The sequence below is a fragment of the Suricata suricatta genome, chromosome 6 (genome assembly GCF_006229205.1).
Source record: "Suricata suricatta isolate VVHF042 chromosome 6, meerkat_22Aug2017_6uvM2_HiC, whole genome shotgun sequence".
In the NCBI taxonomy this organism is placed as follows: domain Eukaryota; kingdom Metazoa; phylum Chordata; class Mammalia; order Carnivora; family Herpestidae; genus Suricata; species Suricata suricatta.
Genome location: NC_043705.1, coordinates 82028783 through 82051173, shown reverse-complemented (window position 1 = coordinate 82051173; position 22391 = coordinate 82028783). Strand labels below are relative to the sequence as shown.

At 35.3% G+C, this 22391-nt stretch overlaps 1 long non-coding RNA gene across 1 annotated transcript in view; it reads left to right on the top strand.

The window, feature by feature from the left end:
- Positions 1 to 22391, top strand: part of LOC115294717 — a 49827-nt gene that overhangs the window by 24907 nt on the left and 2529 nt on the right. Inside the window, exon 3 of the long non-coding RNA XR_003910084.1 lies at positions 21819 to 21879. This is a non-coding gene — a long non-coding RNA (uncharacterized LOC115294717). The remainder of the gene's footprint in view (positions 1 to 21818; positions 21880 to 22391) is intronic.

Genomic DNA, 22391 nt, shown 5'->3' with positions numbered 1-22391 from the left:
TCTTGCATTTGATTCACCCGTCTGCTTATACTCTATTTCTTTATACTTTAAGTATTCTATAGGTTCATCATATTCCACTCTTTATTGTGGTTATCTTTCACTACAGAAAATGGATTTGTGTTCTTTTATATATGGAGATTGGTGTATGTTTTAAAACATTTTACTTTGAAATAATTAAGGCTCAATAAAAGTTGTAAAAGTAGTATAGAGTCTTGCGCACCCTTCCCCTAGCTTTCCCAAGCAGTGATCTCTTCTATAGGTGTGGTAAAATATCAAAACTAAGAAGGTGACATTGGTATATTTCTGTTAACTAGACGACAGACAGACCTTACCAGTTTCTACTATTTTCTGTAACTGTAATCATTGTGTGCATTTATGTATATAGTTCTGGCAGTTTTCTACCACATGTGTATGCATGCAACCACAAGAGTCAAGACATAGGACTATTCCATTACCACAAAAGAACTTCCTCATGCTACCTATTTTTGTTCTCACCCACCTTCCTCCTAATCCAAATCCCAGTTCCCTAGCAACTACTAAAATGTTAACCATGTCTATGGTTTTGGCTAAAGATATTGATAATTTTTCATGTGCCTACTTGCCATCCGTATTATCCCTTTGATGACATATCCATTCATATATTTTGTCCATTTTATAATATATTATTTGTTTTGTGTTCTTTGTTTTTTACTGTGGAGTTTTGAGAGCTCTTTATATAGTCTTGATATATAAAAATACATTAGGAACATAGTTTATAAATATTTTTTCCTAAATCTGTAGTTTGTCTTTTCATTCTCTGAATAGTTATTCATAGTGCAAAAACTTTTTATTTTGAGAAAGTCCAACTTATTGGTTATTTTCTTTTATGGATCTTTTTGGTCAAGTACATGTGTCACTTATGAAAATGTTCAATGGATTATAAATAATGTCCCTTAAATCATAAGTATGTGCATGTGTGTGTATTTCATGAGATTATATGGATCTACTGAGTCAAGGTTATTTATTGAATCATGCTATTACCCTAGCTTTTTTTTTTCTAAATCAGGAGTGAAGGGATTTATACATCTATCCAATTCACTACATGTATAGTCCGGTCTTCCACTAAAATTTCATTTTTAACATCTCTTTCTAAAAGATTTTATATATTCATTTGCAATGTTTTGAGCCATAGTAGTTATAATTGCTGTATCTTTATAAAGTATGTCTTTTATAATTACATGATACTCATTTTTATTTTGTTAACTTCTTTTAATAGTAAATTTAAATAGTGATTTTTCAATATTGATATTTCCATTTTGAATATTTTTTGTTTTGTGTAGATTTAACTGGTGCTTCTTTTCTATCTCCTTAATTTCTAAACCATCTTTGCCACTATATTTTAGATGTGTGTGTGTGTGTGTTAATAAAAAGTATATAGATTTTATTTTAACAGCAATTTTGACTATCTTTTTTCTCCTGTTTGGAGAAAATGGTCTGTTTGCTCTCAGTATAAGTCGTGCTTATTCATTCCATCTAATAGATTAAATTTACTTAAAAAATTTGTAACATTTTATTTTATTTTACTTACTTATTTATTATTTATTTATTTATTTATTTTGAGAGACAAAGAGAGACAGGGCCTGAACAGGGGAGGGCAGAAAGAGGGAGGCACTCTATCCAGAGCAGGCTCCAGGCCCTGAGCTGTCCACACAGAGCTGGCCATGGGTTCCAACCCACAAACTGTGAGATCATCACCTGAGCCAAAGTTGGACACTCAACTGACTGAGCCATCCAGGTACCCCAGATTAAATTTACTTTGTATTAGTCTTCTACTAAAAAAAAGTTCTACTTTTTTTTTCTTTGCTAGTTTGATCAAATTGTTAATCTTTTCATTTATTCCTTATGCTTATTGAAAGCCCTACTTTACTCCTCTGTTCTGTTAATGTCTAAGGTGTTAAGAAAGTCCTCTCTGAAGAGACATATGAACATGGTCCAAGTGAAGTAAGAAAGTGAGCCTTATGATTATTCGGGGAAGAACAATCTGGGCAGAAGGAAAAGCAAATGCCAATCACTCCATCAACTAAACATGTCTTCCCTATCCCTTAAGTAGTATACATTTTAGGCTGTCCCTATGATTCTCACCAACATGCAACAAAAGAAATCTCCAATCAGGTGTGATATTTAATCAGCAGGCATGGCTACTATATAGTTACAAAGTCCTTTTATGTGCATTGTTATATTTGGTATGCATACCTACCCTGTAGTATGGAAAAGCACTTTTTATCATCTCTATAAAATAAAATTAAGTCTTAAAGAAGTTAAGTGATATCTCTAAAACTATTCAGATAATAACCAATAAATCTTAGCTTCAGATCTAGGTCTGGTGTAGGAAACCTGGTAAATTCCATTAAGGACGAGAGAGGGAGGAAGGGAGGGAGGGCAAAATGGCAGGAGAGAGAAAAAGGAAAGAAGAAAGGAAGAAGAAAAAAGTTTACTTTTATTAAGGTTAGATTAATATATGTTTCTTTTAGAAATGCTTTAAAAACATGTAAAAGCAAAAGAAAAAATCATATCTATACTTTGAAACACATTCAATTATTTTATTCATTCATTAAATAATATTTATTGAGTTCCCATATGTGCAGGTACCAAGTGTTAGGGATACAGCAATGAACAATTTAGACAAAAATCTCTGTCCTATATGAGGCCCTTCTAGTAGGGTAAGAAGGTCAATAAATAAGATAAATAACTAAAATATAAACATGTTAGTGATGAGAACTGAATATACAATAGAATGGGTATATACCATGAAACAATACTTCACATTTAAAAACTGTTTTACAAAGAAAAGTATTGGGAACATGTGGCCCAAGAGAAACTCACTTCCCCTCTACTTTTAAGTCTGAGTTAAAAGGCTAATACAGATTATAAGTATTTTGGTCCAAAAGAGGACACTAAGAAGAATATACTTATACATAAATGCTTTGGAATCTTGAGTTGGGAGAAAAATGATGCAAGGAAAATCCTGATGTAGTCCAAACATTCTAGAATAAAAAGTTCTAAACTGGGGCACCTGGGTGGCTCAGTTGGTTGGGCGTCTGACTTCAGCTCAGATCATGAACTCATGGTTCGTGGGTTCAGGCCCCATGTTGGGCTCTGTGTTGACAGCTCAGCGCCTGGAGCCTGCTTTGAAATCTGTGTCTCCCTCTCTCTCTCTGTTCCTCCCCTGCTTGCACTCTGTCTCTCTCTCTTTCTATCAAATAAATAAAGATTTAAAAAAATTTTTGTAAGTTCTAAACTACTTCAGCAAAATGTAGAAATTGAGGGTGGACTGAGTCCACTGAGATGGGGTGGAAAGGAAGGGGGAGCAGGGGAGAGTAAAAATATGTTACAGATCTTTCATCCTATTTGTGTTTTAAAGAAATGGGAGATAGTTTATGTTGTAGGAGAATGCATTTGTATTTTATTTTCAAACACTATTAAAGATATGGGTGTGGTTATGAGAGTGGGAAGAGGGAAGGTCAGCAGGTCTTTTCTGTTCAGTCTCTATCACTTTGCCCTGCTGTACATTCTATGATAGTACTTAACACTTTTAAACATATTATATAACCATTCTTTATTGCCTTCTTCATTCACTTTAATGTAAACTCCAAGCAGCATATATTTTTACCTTTTACTCACTGTTGTGCTCCCAATGACTAGGATAGTGCCCAGCAGGTCGGGATCCCTTAATAATTACTAATCAAATGAGTAAGTTAGTAGTTTAAAAAAAAATCACTAACAAATGAATAAGTTTAATTTCTTTCAGAAAACAGAATTCCTGGAAAATTGAACTTCCATCTTAGAAAACTTTAAAAATAGATAACTCTTTACTTGATGCTAATTTTGTTTTATATTTTCATGAACTTTTATTATTTTCAATGGAATCAATTGTTCAAAATGAAACAAAATTATTTTACATCTTTGTAAAAAATTTTCCTATTGTATAGTGTGTATGCACATGTATTTTTTCATACCACATGTTATGAAAAGAATGGTTTTTCAGATTTTTGCCATTCTCATTACATTCAGAATTTTTGGCCATGGCCACATACCTGTCACATGTAAGGTTAATTTTCATTAATCCCACATAAACCAACTCTCTACTATTTTTAACTTTTCCTTATCCTAAGTACTAATACTTATGAAATCTCATGTTTGATTGTTACAATTTTAAATATATGGTAAGTTAAATATGTGATTATTGAAACAAAAGGCTCTTCTACATATGTTCCAATTATGCCCAGTGCAGTAGAATTTGTGACAGAGTGATGGATTATAGCAGCGAGTGAATATCCATGTGTCAGTGAAAGCTCTCTGAGGCTTCATTTATTCATGTGAAAAGTGAGAGAATGAGAGGGATGGGCTCTAAGTTCTTGGTGTTCTTTTCATACTCCTTCAAAGAGTGATGACCGAATCTAGGAAGAATTCCCAGGAAAGACTGAATTAAGCTTGTTACTTGGCACCCCAACTCATCCATGAGTAAGGAAATGACTCCCTGGGCCCTTTGTGTACTCTTACATCCTAGATAACAAGAAAATCAGGGTTTTACTATGGAATTCCAACCAGGTCAAGTATTAAGTACATCTGTACATGTCAAATTAAACAGAAATATAAAACAATTAACTATTATTCCTCAACATACCTCATTTCTCTGGAAATTTTCTTATACTCTTTGGGAGGATTAAATTATCTGGATGAACATTTTCCATTTTTTCCCCTACTTTTTAGAACCACCTGATTTTAGTAAAGTGTACTCAACTAGAACTTTCCTGAGGACTATATCCAGATCAAGCAGTCAACCAAGGGCACTTTCACACACAATAAAAACTGTACTAAACGCCTTCAAGGACACTGACGCTGTTTCTATGATTTTTGCTGCACTAGGGAAGACATAGCCATCCATAAGCTCCTCCCAATCATTGGGAAGTTTTCATAGGAACAGTAACATTGAAACCACACATTTTATACCCTTGTTATTTGATATACTATGTAAACTGGCACACTACGGTTTGATATATATATATATCATATATATATATATATTTACAAATGCTAATTAATTTTGGCAACAATTCTATGTGGAAGAGCAGCTGTCATTAACAACTTTTGTACTTTAGGATTTATAAAAGAATACTGAAAGGTCCAAAATAACTATAGAGTAATATGGTTCTCATTGGTGTCCTTAAGCCCTATGGGCATAAATACCTTTTATTTCTAGAAAATAAGTTGTATAGTATAAAGTATGAAAATTAGAACTATATTGATAGGGAAAATAGTAGGAAATATTTGAAATAAAACTGTCCTAGGAATTCTGGTGACCTGGTATATGGCTGCTACTTAGGGAGAGGTTGGTAAGTGGGATTTAGTACTTCCAACAGTCTCTTAGTTTCCTGATCACTTAGTTGAGCCATTTTGTTTACAGGTTTCAGAAACCTAATCAAACTAGTTTATGTAGCTAGTAAGACTAAGAATGAAAATAAAGTAATTTATTAAACCACATAACAGAGAAGCCCATGGGTAGAGCTGGTCAGGCAGGTTTAGTCCTGGCATTCACATATTATTTTTAGGACTCTCACTCTCTCTGTGTCTCTCTGTCTCTCTCACACACACACATTCATATTCTCCTAAGCAGGCCACCAGCAGCTAGAGATTATGTAATCTTTTATCTTTAACAAGGCCATCAGAAAGATAGTTTATCTTTTTAATACATAGCTACATATGTACATAAAATTCCTGGAATTCCATTGCTTGAAAACAACATAGGATCTTTGCAACATAGAGCATTGTATAACCCCTTGAATATCTGCTGTCAGATATGGTAAGACAATCACATATTCGGTAGGCTTGTGTTCTGCTGGTCACTAAGGACTGGTGGGATGTCCACAAGCAGTCACATCTCCAGAGGAGGATTCCAAACCTCAGGAAGCCTTGAGTAGACCATAGAAAATTCCAGAGAATATAACAAATATATTCTATAACTTAGTATTTTTATCTTCATACCTTTGAACTTATTTCTTGAAAAGAGCAGTTCGACGGTATAACAGCCCCAAGGGCTCTGTGTGGATCATGCTTCGAGCTGCCCCTCGAAATGGTGCTAGGAGAGCAGGGAACAGGCACGTGTCCTTCAAGGTAGGATGAATTGTTGCTGCCCTGGAGTTTGCCAATAGAACTCACTGCCAGCGGGAGCCATTTCAGAGAAGAGCCCTTGCAGATGGGAGCAGCTGTTGGGAGCCTGTGCTGGGAGCCACTGCCAGGAAAAATGGCCAGAAGGAGCTGCTGTTGGGGCAGAGAGAATTGCTGGTAGTCTGAGCTTTCTTCATCACACCATTGGAAGTAACCGCAGCAAGAAAGCGATTGTGTTTCTCTCTAAATACCATGTGTATACATCTATATCTACATTGACATTTAGACACAGACATCAGTATACTACATATTTCTATGTGTTCCATTCCACAATACAGGATCAACTCTGTTCCTTTCATTACTTACTTAGTTAATATTTATGTATGCTCCTCTCTGCAGAAGATGAAATAAAAATAAAAATTTCAGGGGTGCCTGGGTGGCTCCGTCAGTTAAGCTTCCGACTCTTGATTTTGACTCAGGTCATGATCTCACCTTTGGTGAGTTCAAGCCCCGCTGACAGTGTAGAGCCTGCTTAGGATTCTCTCTCACTCTCTCTCTGTCTCTTTCTCTTTGTCTCTCTCCCTCCCTCCCCCTGCCAGGCTGGTGCTCTCTCTCAAAAATAAATAAAATAAACTTTTAAAAAATTTATCTTTGTAGTTTTGTTGTGATTGCCATCTAGTGGAGAAAATAAGTATGTAAATAAATGTTTAGAATACCGTATAACAGGAATAGTTGCAAATGTTATCTTTAGAAGCCCAAGGGAAAAAGCTGTCTTTGTCTGAAGGACTTCAGTAAGGCTTTGCCTCTTCAGTGAGTGGACACATTTCATCTGGGTCTTATTGAATGGAATGCTCAGAAATTTCAACAGGAGTACAAATCTGCTATAGGACTAGAAACCAGGCTTCATATTTCAAAGTGTCACCTAGGGAAAGATGGTTGTGTACATCACAACTTAAATGAAGAAATAAAGTAAGTAGTTCTCAAAAGCATATAGGTTAAGTGCAAGGTAAATACTTTGGAAAATATATTTCATGGAGTAAAAGAATATTTTTAATGTCTGATATGTACTTTATAATACATAGTTTCCTCCCCAAGTTTGATATGATCTATTCCTAGATAATGTGAATTAAAATTAACAAATATAAATGATTTTATGTTATTCTTTTCTAATCCCTATTTCTTCTCACTCACATCAGTTTTCTAGACTTCTTCTCCAGAAGCAGGAAAAACATGGTCCCAGTGCCTGGCTGTTAGAATTTAATAAACTATTAAATAATAATAGATCTTCAGTATTCAATGAAAGTTATGTCACAGGCACTATACTATGTAATTTATAGCTACTAAGTTACTTGATCCTCTTTAACATAGTATAAGGATTGTGGCATCAGTAATCCCTTTTTATAGTAAAGAAGCTGAGGATTAGCAACTTTAATCAAGTACCATGATCGGTGACAATCCTAGCCAGGCTCTCTAATTTCAGGTGATTTCAACACTAAAGTAAAATAACTGAAAATCAGAGAAAAGCAATTGGTTTAAGGATGTCTGTTTTAAAATGACTATTTTAATACTTTCTTTGCTTGAGAAAAATAACTTTGTCCTCCCAAATATGTTTCCTCATTTATAAAATGATGCCAAATGCCTTAATATTGTGGTATCTCATACTTTCTTTATCCAAACATCTAAAGACAAGATTGAAACTAAGGTCATGCAGAACTATTTTTAGTGATTTGCAAATCAACATATATCTCAGATAATCAAATACCAATTCATCCTGCAGCAGAACAGGTGCATTCTCGAATGTGGACGCCAAACCATCTTGGTTGTTTGTTTATAAGCCTTTTCAACTGCTTATTAATTTCTTCCAGCTCAGCTCTAAATGAGCCTTCCCAAACATTGAAGAAGCTCTAGAAACAGAATTCCATCTCAGTCTGAAGTGCAATAAAATTAAACACTATATGATCTCATTTATATGTGAATCGAAAAAAAATTGAAAGAAAAAAACCCAAATTCACGGAAGAAAAGAGATCAGATTTGCGGTTACCAGCAGTGGGGGCGCGGGGGAGGGGTAATGAGATGACACTATCCAAGTACAACCTCTCAGTTATGAGATCAATGAGTGCTAGGGATGTCTGCATGGCATGATGACTGTAGTTAACACTGCTGTGTGGCGTATTCGAAAGATGTTAAGAGAGTAGATCTTAAGAGTTTTCATCACCAGGAAAAAACCTTTTTTCTTTTTCCCTTTTGTATCTATTATTAGATGATGGATGCTAACTACAGTTCCTGTAGTATAATCACTTCCCAATACATGTAGGTCAAATCATGCTTCTATATACTTTAAACTTATGTAGTGCTTTATGTCAATTTTATCTCAATAAAACCAGAAAAAAGAACCATTTTTACCAAGTAGCTGAAACAGGAAGAGTTCATGGGAGATCTGCTTATTAGGTCATGGGCTGTCTATAATATGACAGTTTATCTGGTTTAATAAAGTATCTTATAAAATAATGTAGGAGCTGGTAGGTCTCATTCCAAATCCCACTCTTATATTGGGCAGTACAGCCTAAAGCTAAACACTGTACTGCTTCCCAGCTTTCTTATTTAGTTGATGACTAACCAAGTGTTGAATAGAAACAGTAAGCAGAGGGGGCGCCTGGGTGGCTTGGTCAGTTAAGCTCCGATTTTGGCTCAGGTCAGATCTCATGATTCGTGGGTTTGAGCTGGCATCAGGCTCTGTGCAGATAGCTCAGAGCCTGGAGCCTGCTTCAGATTCTGTGTCTCAAAAATAAATAAATAAACATAAAAAAAAAAGAAATGGTACGCAGAGGCGCGTTGGTCTAGCAACAAGAACGTTTTGGGGTAGACATAAGAAAATTAGAGGTCCCGTCCCAGTTTCGGACTCACTGTACGATATTGCTGAGACAGAAAGCCTCCCTGCATCTATCAGACTTCTCCTCCGTAGAGCACGAGTGATGATCCCTGCCATCTGTATCCCTTATGAGACTAAAGCATGGTGATTAAAGTGAGAAGACATCAGTTATAAGGTGTTCACTTTTTTCTATTCCAAATGGCCATAAATATCTGCAATTTATTCCTCTTTCTTGACCAGTGAAGATTCTCTAAAAAGGGATTGTAAAACCACTAATGGTATTGCTTACTAGTTGCTACATAATTACCACAACCATCTATTATCTCACATCTTTCTTCAATTACACGATTACTAACATCTTCGATACTATTTACTTTGGTTCAGATAACTCCCACAGAAGTTATAATGAACTAAAGTCAGAGTTATCTCAAGTGACTGAATAGGCCCTTACAAACTACAAAAGCCCAAATTAAATGCATATCCATCTTTGCCAACCACTGATGAAACAAAAGGCAAGGTGGTTTGCACACTCCATTACCATTTTTTATGTGTATCAACACTCTGCTGCTCAACGGTACCACCTCCAACCTTGTGTTGGAGACACTGCTGGGCTTGGAGGTGGTAGAGTGTGGGTAGAAGAAAAGACAAATACTGTAAAACAGAATAAACCCACATGTACCTGAAGGATGCCAAAAAGATGACTGGCTTTTAAATAAGTTATGTTCTTAAACTATGAAGAGTTTATGAGTCCAAATCCCAAATTAGAGCTGCAATAACCTCTAACCTCCTGATGTTTCTGGAGTTGGGTTTCAGAGCCAATTATGGAACGGTGACTTCTGACGTTATTTGAGGAGATCTTTGTGTCTATAAAGCCAAATAGACTTGTCTACTGAGAATAGATACTGAATGAGTCTATTCTGGCAATTCAACCATGGGAACTTTGTCAGCACATAATAAAAAAGGTTCCTTCCTTGACTAAACCACAAAAATAGGATTGAGGAGACAATGGAGGTAAAAAAGATAGACAGTATTCCTACCTAATCTTGGATACCAGCATTGCGTTATTTCCTGTGAATCAGTCTCTGATAGCAACTTACAGTGAGGTTTCCTAAAATTTAATACGTGGAAAGTCCTCTGAGATTCTGACAATCAGTTGACTGACAGTCCTGGTTTTTGTTGCTTTGAATTTTTTTCTTTTATTTCTCTAGGAAGTTTTTCAGTAGGAAATTGGAGAGGCTATATTGTAAATGTCTTCTTTAGTTAGCAAAGCATGTCTAAAATAAGTATCCCTTAAATGACCTCTCTAACCACAGAAACAAAAATAACTAAAAAAATCTCTGCTTGAAGAGAGAGACCAAAGAAACAAAGCCAAACAGATATTTGGAGAAACTAGAAGAGAGAAAATTACAGCATGATTTGCACCTAGGACAAGTACTGGCTCATGAGATATATACATGTATTAAATTTTACTGCAACAATGTGATGAAGAAACGGCTGTAATTGGAGAGAGAAAATCAAAAAGGAAACAAGAGACTGGAAAAAGAGAAAACATCAGCAACATCAGCAGGACACAAGATTCATTGACAGCAGGTGGAAACAGTTTCATTGACAGCAGGTGGAATTCATCAAATATTTATCAGGCACCTGAGACAACATAGAAATGGGCTAAAATGCCCAGAGTTCTACACTGATTAAGGTCTACTTCTTATAAAAGCTACATTTTATTGAGAGCTTACTATGGGCCACAACCTTACACACTTTTAAAAAAACATTTTCAATATTTTAATTTATTTGGTAGAATAATTTCATTTTCTCAAAGAGGAAACTGAAGCTCAAGGTGTTTAAATTCTCAAGGACATAGCAGTAGTAAAGGATATAGCTAGAATTCAAAAATAGATTCATTTAAGTCAAAAATACATTTTTTTCTCCAGTATACTATGCAAACTTCTCCAAGTCAGGAATCAGACAAGTTTACTAATAACACAAAAAGTGATCATGGGAATCACTGGAAAGAAACGGGGAAAAAAAACCCCAAACCCTAACATGAATATTACCTTAATGGTAATACTTGTATGAGCATACATGGTTTTCAGTATCACCCTAGTAATGATAATCCTAAACCATCAAAATAGGCTCAGTTTTGTTTTATATGCTCTCTTTCCTAAAGAATAAAGTATAAGATACAACTAGAACTTCCTGTAGAATTTCTTCAACTTCCCTCTATCCCACCTACAAACATATTTAAGTTTGAGCTTGTCCCTATTTCTTTTCTCATATACCAAAGGAAAAGTTTGCTTCTTCATTCATTACCTAATTCAGTAAATACTTATTGAGCCTCTGCCATGGCCTTTGCTGGACTCTAGGGAGAAAATGAAGAAAAAGAGAGACAGGATTCCTGTCCATATGGACTTACATACTAAGATGGATAGTTAACAAACAGATCTTATATATGGTTAATTTTTATTCATTTTGAGAGAGAGAGAGAGAGAGAGAGCGCATGCACAAGAGTGTGTGTTTGGGGGGCGGGTGGCAGAGAGAGAGGGAGAAAGAGAATTCCAAGCAGACTCTGCACTGTCAGCACAGAGCCCAACAGGGGGCTCGATCTCACAAACCATGAGATCATGACTTGGCTGAAATCAAGAGTCAGTCACTTAACCAACTGAGCCAACCAGATCTCCCCCCAATTATATATGTTATATATATGATAATATCTATTTTATATATATTTAACATATATATTTACATATGTTTAGATGATTATTTATATCATGATATTTATGATACTTAAATACTTAAATTCTAGTTTTAGCAGAAACAGAATATATTAAATTATATTCAGTATTTTGCAGCATGCCTGGGTGAACCAAGGAGCCAGGCTTAGAGGACGTACAGTAAGGTTTAACACACAATTCATGCCAGGTTATGGATTTAGAAGTGATCCTAATGTGCCACCACTGGAACCTGACACCATAGTTTACAACAGTGATACTGTTTCATCATCACTGTTCCTGAAAAGCAAAATATTTTGGTTATATCCTAACCAAAAGATGGGTTTTGGTACTCTTTCATTTTCTGATCTGAAGTTTTACACAGGCACATTGACTCCAAATTCTCAATCACATGTCTCTGTCTTAGATGCAAGAGATTCTGGAAAAGTAAGTTCTGGCTTCTCTCTTGGAGAGATGAGATTCAGAATGTGGGACATTCCACAAATACAAGAAGGTTATCAAAAGACAGTGAGCACCCTGTGAAAAGTACCCACAGCTGTGGCAGGCTCGCCTGCTGCCTCCCCAGTTCCCAGTCTCCTCCTTTCCTTAGTAACCAAACTCTTACTAACCAGACTCAGTGTCAGTGTGCCCAGCTATCAGTACTTCCTGCTCCCCCAAATTCCTTACAGTAAGGAGTCCCCATCTGACACATTTGGAATTGATGAGTAATGGGGAAAGTCTTTGGGGGACTTTAGGAAAAACATTAACTTTCTTTATACAAATAATGCCCCAGTTCATTTTTCTCTTCTTTTTGCAGCCACCTTGCAGCCATGACCTTAGATATGGGATTGCTGAGTCACATAGTAAATGCATATCTATGTTTTGTTAGATATTGCCAAAGTCTATTCCAAAAGGGTTGCACCAGTTGAATATCCATGAGAAATGCACCAGAGTATCTGTTTTCCTCATTATCTAGCCAAAAGATTTCAAACTTTAAAATTTTCCTTAACCTCATGTGTGAGAAATAGTATCTCAGTGTAGTTTTAATTTGTGTATCTGTAACTATGAGTGAGGGTGAAAATTTTATCTCATACTTAAAGGCTATTCATAAATCTTTTTAATGCTCTTTCTATGTTGTATCTTTTGCCATTTTTCTATCAGGTGTTTTTGTTTGTTTATTTTTGTTTTTGTTTTATATTTTATTTCATCCATTTTTAAAAGTGTTTCATATATTTGAGATAGAAGCATTATGTTGCAAATATTTGCTTCTAGTGTCAGTTGTCTTTTGAATGTGTTTATGGGGTTTTTTATTTGCTATGTACGTTTAAAATATTATATGTCATCATGTTTATCAACCTTAAATTGGATGGTCTGGATTTTCAATCATAGTTAGAAAACCTTTCCTACACCCAGGTTATAAAAATTCACCACTTTTTTTTTAGTACTATTGTCTAGCACATTTTATTTAAAGAGTATCTTTTTCTCCTGCATTGATTTGAGGTGCCATCTTTATCATGAGCTAAATTGTCATATGCACTTGGATCTATTTCTGGACATTATATCCTGTTCTGTTTATTTAACTATTATTGCTTGGGCTCTACATTGTTTTAGTTACCAAGACTTTACAATGTATTTTAATGTCTAGTAAGACTACGTGTCTCTCAAGAGTTTTCTATTTCAGTTTTGTCTTGGCTTGCGATTTTTTTCTTCCATACCAACTTTAGTATTAACTTGTCTAACTCCATAAGGTCTTGTAGGTATTTTTAATTGGGATTGCATCAGCTTTATAAGTCATTTAGGAAGAATTGACATCATTACAACGTTGAGTCACCCTATCTAAGAACAGAAATCTTTCCATTTCTTTAAATATACTTTACCTTTGGATCTTTCAGCAGTGGTTTATAAACTTTTCTTAGCCTAATAGGTTTTGCATATTTATTTTTAATTTTGTTCCTAAGTACTTAATGTTTTTGTTACTATTGAAAAAAGGATTTTTCTCCCTACCATAATGCCTATTATTTGAATATATAAAGGTAATTTCTGTATATTAATTTTTATCTAACTGATTACCTTATTAAAAATTTTAAGTCTTATTATTGGTATTTTGGAGTTTTAGTCTGCAAATAGGGGTAGTTTTAGATTTTTTAAAACAATTTTATGACTCTAATTGATTTCTCTTATCTATTTGTATTGGCTGATAACAACAGTACAAGGTAGAATGGGGTCAAGATTGTGGGTGTTTTTGTTTTGTTCTTAATTTTAGTGGAACTATCTCTTGGGTTTATTTATTAAGTAAGCTTAACTTGGGTTTATATAATTAATCATGTTAAGAGAGTATCCATCAAGTTCTTTTTTTCTTGATTTTGTTTGTTGTTAGGAATGGGTGTTGATTTTTGTAAAAGGATTTTTCACCATCTATGGAGATAAGTGCATGTTTTATTCCTTACATCTATTAATATTGTATGTTATGTTAATGGTTTTAGAATACATAACAATCCTGCATTCATGTAATAAATTCCACTTGATCATAGAATTTCTTTAAAGTGGTGGTTTGTCCTCTGCCAATAGTTTATCAAATATTTTGCATCAACCTTCCTAAGTGATATGGATTTGTAATTTTTTGTATGATCAGGTTCAGTTATATTTGCTATATAAAAAGAATTAGGAAGTTTTCCTTCACTTGTAGTTCTCTGGAACAATTTACGGAACACTGTGACTGACCACCTCTGGTCTTGGAGCATTTTTTAGAATTCTCCTATGAAACCCTCTGGCCTGTGCTCCAGTGGGATACCTCCTTGATACCCTTTTCAATCGCCTGTACTAAAATTAGTCTAAGTTTTCATTTTCAAACATGCTGCTTTTGCTAATCTATATTTCACTAGTAAGGAAAAACTGAGAGCCTTCTCCTTGAGATCAGGAGCACAACAAGGATGTCCATTCTCACCACTGTTGTTTTACATAGTGCTGGAAGTCCTAGCATCAGCAATCAGACAACAAAAGGAAATAAAAGGCATCAGAATTGGCAAAGATGAAGTCAAAGTTTCACTTTTAGCAGATGACATGATTCTCTACATGGAAAACCCAACTGGCTCCACCAGAAGCCTACTAGAACTGATCCATAAATTCAGCAGAGTCGCAGGATACAAAATCAAAGTACAGAAATTGGTTGCATTTTTATACACCAATAATGAAGCAACATAAAGAGAAATTAAGAAACTGGTCCCAATAATGAAGCAACAGAAAGAGAAATTGAGAAACTGATCCCACTCACAATTGCACAAAAAACCCCATAAAATACCTAGGAATAAACCTAACCAAAGATGTATATTTCACTAGTAAGTTATTCAATTTATGTAGGCTATCAAATATATTTGTATAGAGTCCTGTAAAGTGGCCGCTTATAATTTCTAAAATTTTCTGCATATCACTGTTTGCTTCTTATTATTTCTCATTTTGTATATTTGTGCCTTACCTTTTGCTTCTTGATCAAATTATCTTGTGGTTTGTCTATTTTGTTAATTATTTCAAAATTGTACCTAATCTATTTATTCTCTCTACCTAATTAATTCTGCTTTATTTAAATTATGATTTTCCCTTAATACTTTGTTTACTTGTGTTTTTAAGCTTGGAGTTTAACTTTATTTTAATTACTTGATTTGATAAAAGTGTATAGTACTATGAATCTTCCTCCGATCACTGTTTTATTTAACTTTAGAGACTTTTTTTTAACATCTATTTATTTTTTGAGACAGAGAGAGAGAGAGAAAGCAGGGTCCCAGAACTCACGAACTGTGAGATCACGACCTCAGCTGAAATTGGACGTTTAGCCGACTGAGCCATCCAGGTGCCCCGATCACTATTTTAAATGTATCCCATAGATTTTGATATGTAGTATTATCATTATTTCAGATTTTATTTCCTTTTTAAATTTAGACCTATTTAGTGGAAAATTTTATTAATTTTAAGTGAAAGAGTCTTTAAAATTTTTTAAAATAATGTCTAGTTGTATTACAGGTGATTAGAAAATGTTTTATAATATTTCTACATTATAGAATTTACAAATGTTGACTTGATAACCTAACATGTGATCAGTATTTTTTAAACATTCGGTTAATATAGCTGGTTCCAGTGGTACACTTAGAAGATCTATCCTGTAGTATCAGAATAAAACATTTGATATATATCTGTGAGGTCTGTGTGTTTATGTTGTTTACATCTTTAATGTTAACCAGCACTTATTTTTGTCCACTTCATCTATAGTATACTGAGAATGACGTTAAAATTTGCCATCATTAGCTTATATCTGTTTTTTTGCATCTTGACTACTTTTTGCTTTATAAAGGTGGTTGCTGTTGTTTGTTACATAGATATTCACAAATGTCGTAAGTTTTTTGTGACTTTTGACTCAGCAATTAAAGTTGCTCTTCTATGCATTAGTTTATTTTGGTATAAATAAGCAAGCAAAAAGAAAAAATTCTTATGTAATTTTCAATTAAAAAATGTAAAAGGAAATGTAGGAATAGAGAATCACTACTGGGTATATATAACAGTAACAATTTCTGCAGGCAAGATACACTGATGTATATTGAATATTAAAAATCGAGGATAAAAATTTCAGAGTAAATAGAATTTGCATAGTTACCAAGTATCTCTTTCAAAATGCTTATATTAAATGCAAAGGAAAATATAGTAACTTTACAGAGGAGAAGCCCAGCAGACCCCATCTAACCAAGTAATTGAAGTTAACATCACAGTAATAAGACTTGGTGACATAAATCCCTTGATAAGAAGGAAGGCTCAATACTATGATTATGGGATTCTTGCCAAGGACTCATAACTTCATTTCAACCATGAGGAAACTTAAAACAAATCCAAATTAAGGGACAAGTTACAACATAACTGATTAGTACTCTTCAAAAGTGTCACAATCATGAAAGACAAAAAAGAAAAAAAAAGACTGAAATTTTTACAACTAAATGCATTGTGAGACCCTGGATAGTATTCTGGAACAGGAAAAGGACATTAGTGGAAAAAATGGTGGAGTTCAAATAAAGTCTGTAATTTAAAATATTTCCAGTGTTAATGATCTGTTCTTGGTACTTTTACCATGGTTATATACAATATTAACACTAGAGAAAGCACTTTGAGGGATAAAAGGAAATTATTTGTATTTTTTTAATTAAGAGATTTTAAAAAATGTTTATTTATTTGAGAGAGAGAGCCTGAGCCGGGGAGAGGCAGAGTGAGAGAGGAACTGAAGCAGGATCTATACTGACAGCACAGAGCTGGATATGGGGCTTGAACTCATGAACTGTGAGGTCATGACCTGAGCCAAAGTCAGAAGCTTAACTGACTAAGCCACCCAGGCATTCCAAAAGACTTTTTTAAACAACAGTTTTAGATTTACAAAACAATTGAGCAGGGAGTATACAGTAGTATAGAGGGTTCTATATTTACCTTCCTCCCTGCTCCTCCTTGCATTCGTCTAGCACATTTGTTATAAATAATGAACTGATACTCATGCATTACTGTTAACTAAAATCCACTCTTTAAAAAATACTTTTGCATTGTACAGCCTATAGGTTTCAACAAATACATACTGTAATGCATCCACTATTATAGTATCGTACAGAATAATTTCACTGCTCTAAAAATTCCCTGTGCTCCACCTGGTTATCCCCTCCCCCTTCCCCATCCCCCATCCTCTGGGAAGCACTGATCTTTTAGCGTCTCTACTGTTTTGCCTTTCCTAGGATGTCATTCCTTGCAATTATATAGTATGTAGCCTTTGATACTATTTTTTTTTAAATCACTGGATCATATTTCATTGTATGGATGCATCACAGTTTGTTTATCCATGCACTTATGGAGGGACATTTCCATTGCTTCCAATTTTTGACAATTATGAATAAAGCCACTATAAGCATTTGTGTGCAGCTGTTTGTGTAGACCTAAGTTTTCATTTCAGTTGGGTAAATACCTAGAAACAACTATGTTTAGTTGTGTAAGGAAATTGCCAAATAGTCTTCCAAAGTGGCTGTACCATTTCGCATTCCCAGCAGCAATCAATGAGAGTTCCTGTTACTCTGCATCCTCACCAGCATCTGGTGTTATGAGGGTTTTGGATATTATTTATTTCTAATAGTTACAAGGTAATACAAGGTCTAATAGTTACATAAACAAGATAATACTGTTTTAGTTTGCAATCTCTAATGATATATGATATGTAGCATCTTTTATGGGTTTTTTTTTGCCATCTATATATCTTTTCTGGTGATATGTCTGTGTATCTGTCCAGACCTTTTGCTCAATTATTAATTAATTTTACTTTTTAAATTTTTAATTACCTTTTAATTAAATTAAATTACTCAATTAAATTGAGTTGTTTATTTTATTATTGAGTTCTAAACATTCTTTATATATTTTAGATACAAGTCCTTAATTGGATACATATTTATCAAATATTTTCTCCCAGTCTTTGGCTTGTTTTTTTACCTTATTTTTTGAAGGTGCATATTTTAATAAGGAGCAGAGATCAGCAGAATTGCCAAATGTTGCCCTTTTTCACTATATATAGATACATGTCACTGTAAATATTCCAATCTTATTTTAAGTGGGATTAGATATTTTTACAGAATTATCATCAACAGAGTTTTTTGTTACCCTTGGATAAAGCCTAATTTAACTTCAGGATGCAATTCAAGAAAATGCTACATTCAAATTATATAACAGGCACTTTTTCTATTTACTTTCCTCTTTGGTTATCAAAGACTGGGAATGATGTCAATATTGTGGATTTTTCAGTTGCAATTAGGGCAAACTTTATAACTGAGAATGGGCCTCTTTTATTTTGTTAAGGTTTTTTTTTAATGTTTATTTATTTTTGAGAGAGAGAGCATGAGCAGGGGAGGGGAAGAGACAGGGAGATTCAGAATCCAAAGCAGGCTCCAGACTCTGAGCTGTCAGCACCAAGCTGGATCAGGACTTGAACTCAAAGACTGCAAGATCATGACCTCAGCCGAACTCAGATGCTCAACTGACTAAGTCATCCAGACCTCCTCCCCTTTTTAAGATTTTTTTATAATGTGAGAATGGACCTCTTGTATTAACCAAAGCTTGATGAGGCCAAGTTTATCTTTCCCCCAAGATGGAAGCAATAGATCTTTTCTCAGAATGACTAAAGCTAGCCCAAAGAAGTCATCTGCTTACTAGTTGCAGCACATCACAGGCCTTTTTAAAGAAATAAAATGTACTTGGGCCCTACATTCCCATTGTTGATGCAGGAGTCTTGTGACTACATCAGCAATTTAAAGAAGTTGATATTTCAAACACATATTTTCCTGGGCACTAGGTGTTGGAGGGAGGCATGGAAAATTTTCCCCTGTCAACAGACTAAAATCAGATGAACAAGATTTCATAACAGCCAAATATAGGCAATGTTTAGCACCCTTTATGCTTTTGTTTAACAGAAGTTTAAATCAGAATCCAGCAGAATGGTTTGAGGGTTGAGAGATTTTCTAAGTAGTGTTAAAAGTCTGGGTTTGTTCTGAGGCTCTGAGCCATTCCTCAAAATAGATCTGTAGATAGATTCCAACCTCGAAGTTGGAGCTCAGGCTGGCAGTTTTAAGAGCCCTAAACTCATTTCCTAGATATAAGAATTTGAGATTATCAAAAGGGCTTCTTCTACATTGTAAGATTACTATCTTAACAAGATATTTGCTTATAGTAAAAATAGTTTATATTTTTTAGTACTTAAATATGTACCAAGAAATGTCCTAGGTGCTGGAGTGGAGTGGAGTGGTGAACTTACATTGAATCTGAAGAAGACTGTTCAGGAGGTGATAGTAGTTAAAGCCTGTAATTAGCCTGTTAGAACTTCTGCTACTTCAGGTACTTCCTAGGTATGTGACTTTGACCAAGTCACAAACATTTTTAAACTCTTATAACATGGCCTGTACTATGCTAATTATTTAAATTTATAAGAAAAGACAGAGAGTGGAGGGGCAGGGAGAGAGATGGAGAGAGAGAATCCCAATCAGGCTCTGAGCTGCTCTCACAATTGTGAGACCATGGCCTGAGCCGAAACCAAGAGCTGAACACTCAACTGATTGGGCCACCCCCATATATGTATTTTTTGGAAGTAGGGTCTCTCATGTGCCACAGAGCTCACTTTCGAGTGTATATTTGTATAGATAATGTGTGGCTAAGAAGGAGGGAGGGAGTGAATGGAACGGGCAGATGATACAGGAGAAAAAGACTAGACCAGGATTGCAAAGAAGACCTGGGTTATGTCTGCAGCTTGGAGATTCTACCAACTTAGTAAAATCACTAAACATCTAGAGGGCTCATTTTATGCATTTGTGACATAAGAGTGTTAGTTAAGATAATTTCTAAAGGTCACTGTCAGTGTTGAAGTTCTAAGCTAAAAAAGGAATATTTCAAAATATACAGACAAGGTTGGGTACACAGTTTTTTAGTTTCATTTGTTCATTCAACATCTATTATGTCGTGTAATTTATTATGTCTATGTATGTGTTTGTGTAGTGAGAGTTGGAGAAAACATGTCTACGGTATAGATAGTGGATTTAAGGGGTGCTCGCATGTAACTACAGGGTAGAAAGTCTGTAAGTCACAAGAAGGAATGAAGAGACTATGGAAGCTCAAAGAGAAAGGGAGAAGATGTTTCCAATCTACAAAGGGAGGGGGATGGTGAGGACTTGGAAGAATCTCCCAAGGAGCTCTTCCATTATAGACCCAGGACAGATTAAGCTAAGAAGCAATTCATCAATTAGTGAGAACGCTGGTGTCCTTCAGTTAGATATCACTACTTAAAGCAAGGCAGACTTTGGCCTCATGACCAGCCAAGGAGTGCAAGAATTAAGCAGGTCCTGGAGCAAGTCCTAGTTATTTTCTTCCTATCTGTGTGATCTTGGCTTAACCTCCCAGCTGCAGGTCCTGCATTTATATATATATATATATATTTTATAATAGTTTATTGTCAGATTGGTTTCCATATAACACCCAGTGCTTCTCCCCACAAGTGCCCCCCACCATGACCATCACCCCCTCCCTCCCTTCCCCTCCTCCTTCAGTCCATGGTTCGTTTTCAGTATTCAGTAGTCTCCCTTGATCTGTGTCCCTCACTCTCCCCTGCTCTCTTTCCCCCTTCCTCTCCATGGAAAGAGCCTAAATGTCCATCACCTGATGAATGGATCAAGAAGATGTGGTATATATATATACAACGGAGTACTATATGACAATGAGGAAGAATGAAATATGACCATTTGTAGCAAAGTGGATGGACCTTGACGGTGTCATGCTAAGCAAAATAAGTCAGGCAGAGAAGGATAGATACCATATGTTTGCATTTATAAAATGAGGATAGTGTTAGACCTACTTTATAAGGTTGCTGTAGGGAATTTATCTAAGATAACACATTTAAGTTATTAATGACCCAGTCATTATACTATGTGCTGAAAAATGTTAAGTACTGTTCTTCTCTTAAAGAGCAGATATTATTTGACCATCGATTCCTGACTTTGAGAGGTCCCATTATGGTGGACCCTGAACTAGTTCTGGCTTTAGTTAGTTGCTTTACTTTGTGGATTGGCTGTGTGTGGAGCACCCCTTTAACACTTAGTCAGGCTGTTTGCAACTCGGACTCATCCTTCCCTTCCTGCTTGCATTGAGCTTATCGTTCAGCTGAGGAGCTTCTCAGTTCTTTTCTGAGCATGCCTCCTGTCCTGAGCATGTGTGCGGCTTTCTGAATTCCCTCGTATACATGACAACTTTTGAATTCCTCAAAGCAAATCTCTCCCGGGCCTTTCCTTCTTGGCTTTATAGGCAGTCTTTTGTATGTCTCAACTGCCATTTTTTGCCCTAAGTGGGTGGCTGAGGTTTTTCTGATCACCTTAAAATGTTTTCAAGAAATGCCTTTTTTGGTATTCCGCAACCACTTTTCTTGCCTGAATGGAGGTTCAGTTAGGGAAAAAGAAGAGAACCCTGCATTTGGTTTTCAGGTAGCCCATAGAGAGTTTAAGTATGCATAAACACAGTAACTTGCAAATAACATCTCCTTTCGTCCTTCTTGAATCAAGGACTTTGTCCCATAATGGTGCATGGGCGCCCACAGATACCCAGAGGGCAGTGGGGACAAAGGTAAGCAAAAAACACCACAGAGCTTTCCTACCATTAAGTTGCCTTTTTCTTGATTCTGTGTTCACTTGGTTGCTATGAACTTGTTTTCTAGAGTTCTGACAAAGTTGGTTCTGAGTCTCTGTTTTTTCCTAAGTTTCTGTGGAGGGACAGACGTTTGGACCTGCATACTTGCCATCTTGCTGTCATCACCCCCCTTAGTTACTTAACACTGGAGAAGTCACAACCTCTCTATTTCTCCGCTCAACAGAACCACTCAGAAAATACCTGAAGGCTCTTGTGAAAATTAAATATGGGAATATGGAAGACTTTTACAGAATATAATGCATATGAAACCTTATCTTAGAAAATATGTTACTTATTTCATGAACCACATCACACTTATATCAGAAGAATTTTTTAAATGGTGGGAAAAAAAGTTCAACTTCATATATTTTTCCTGATCCTCATTTCTAACTACAAAAATATAACTTTTTTTTTTCCCACGAGAAGCCTGATAGTTTTCTAGCATCAGT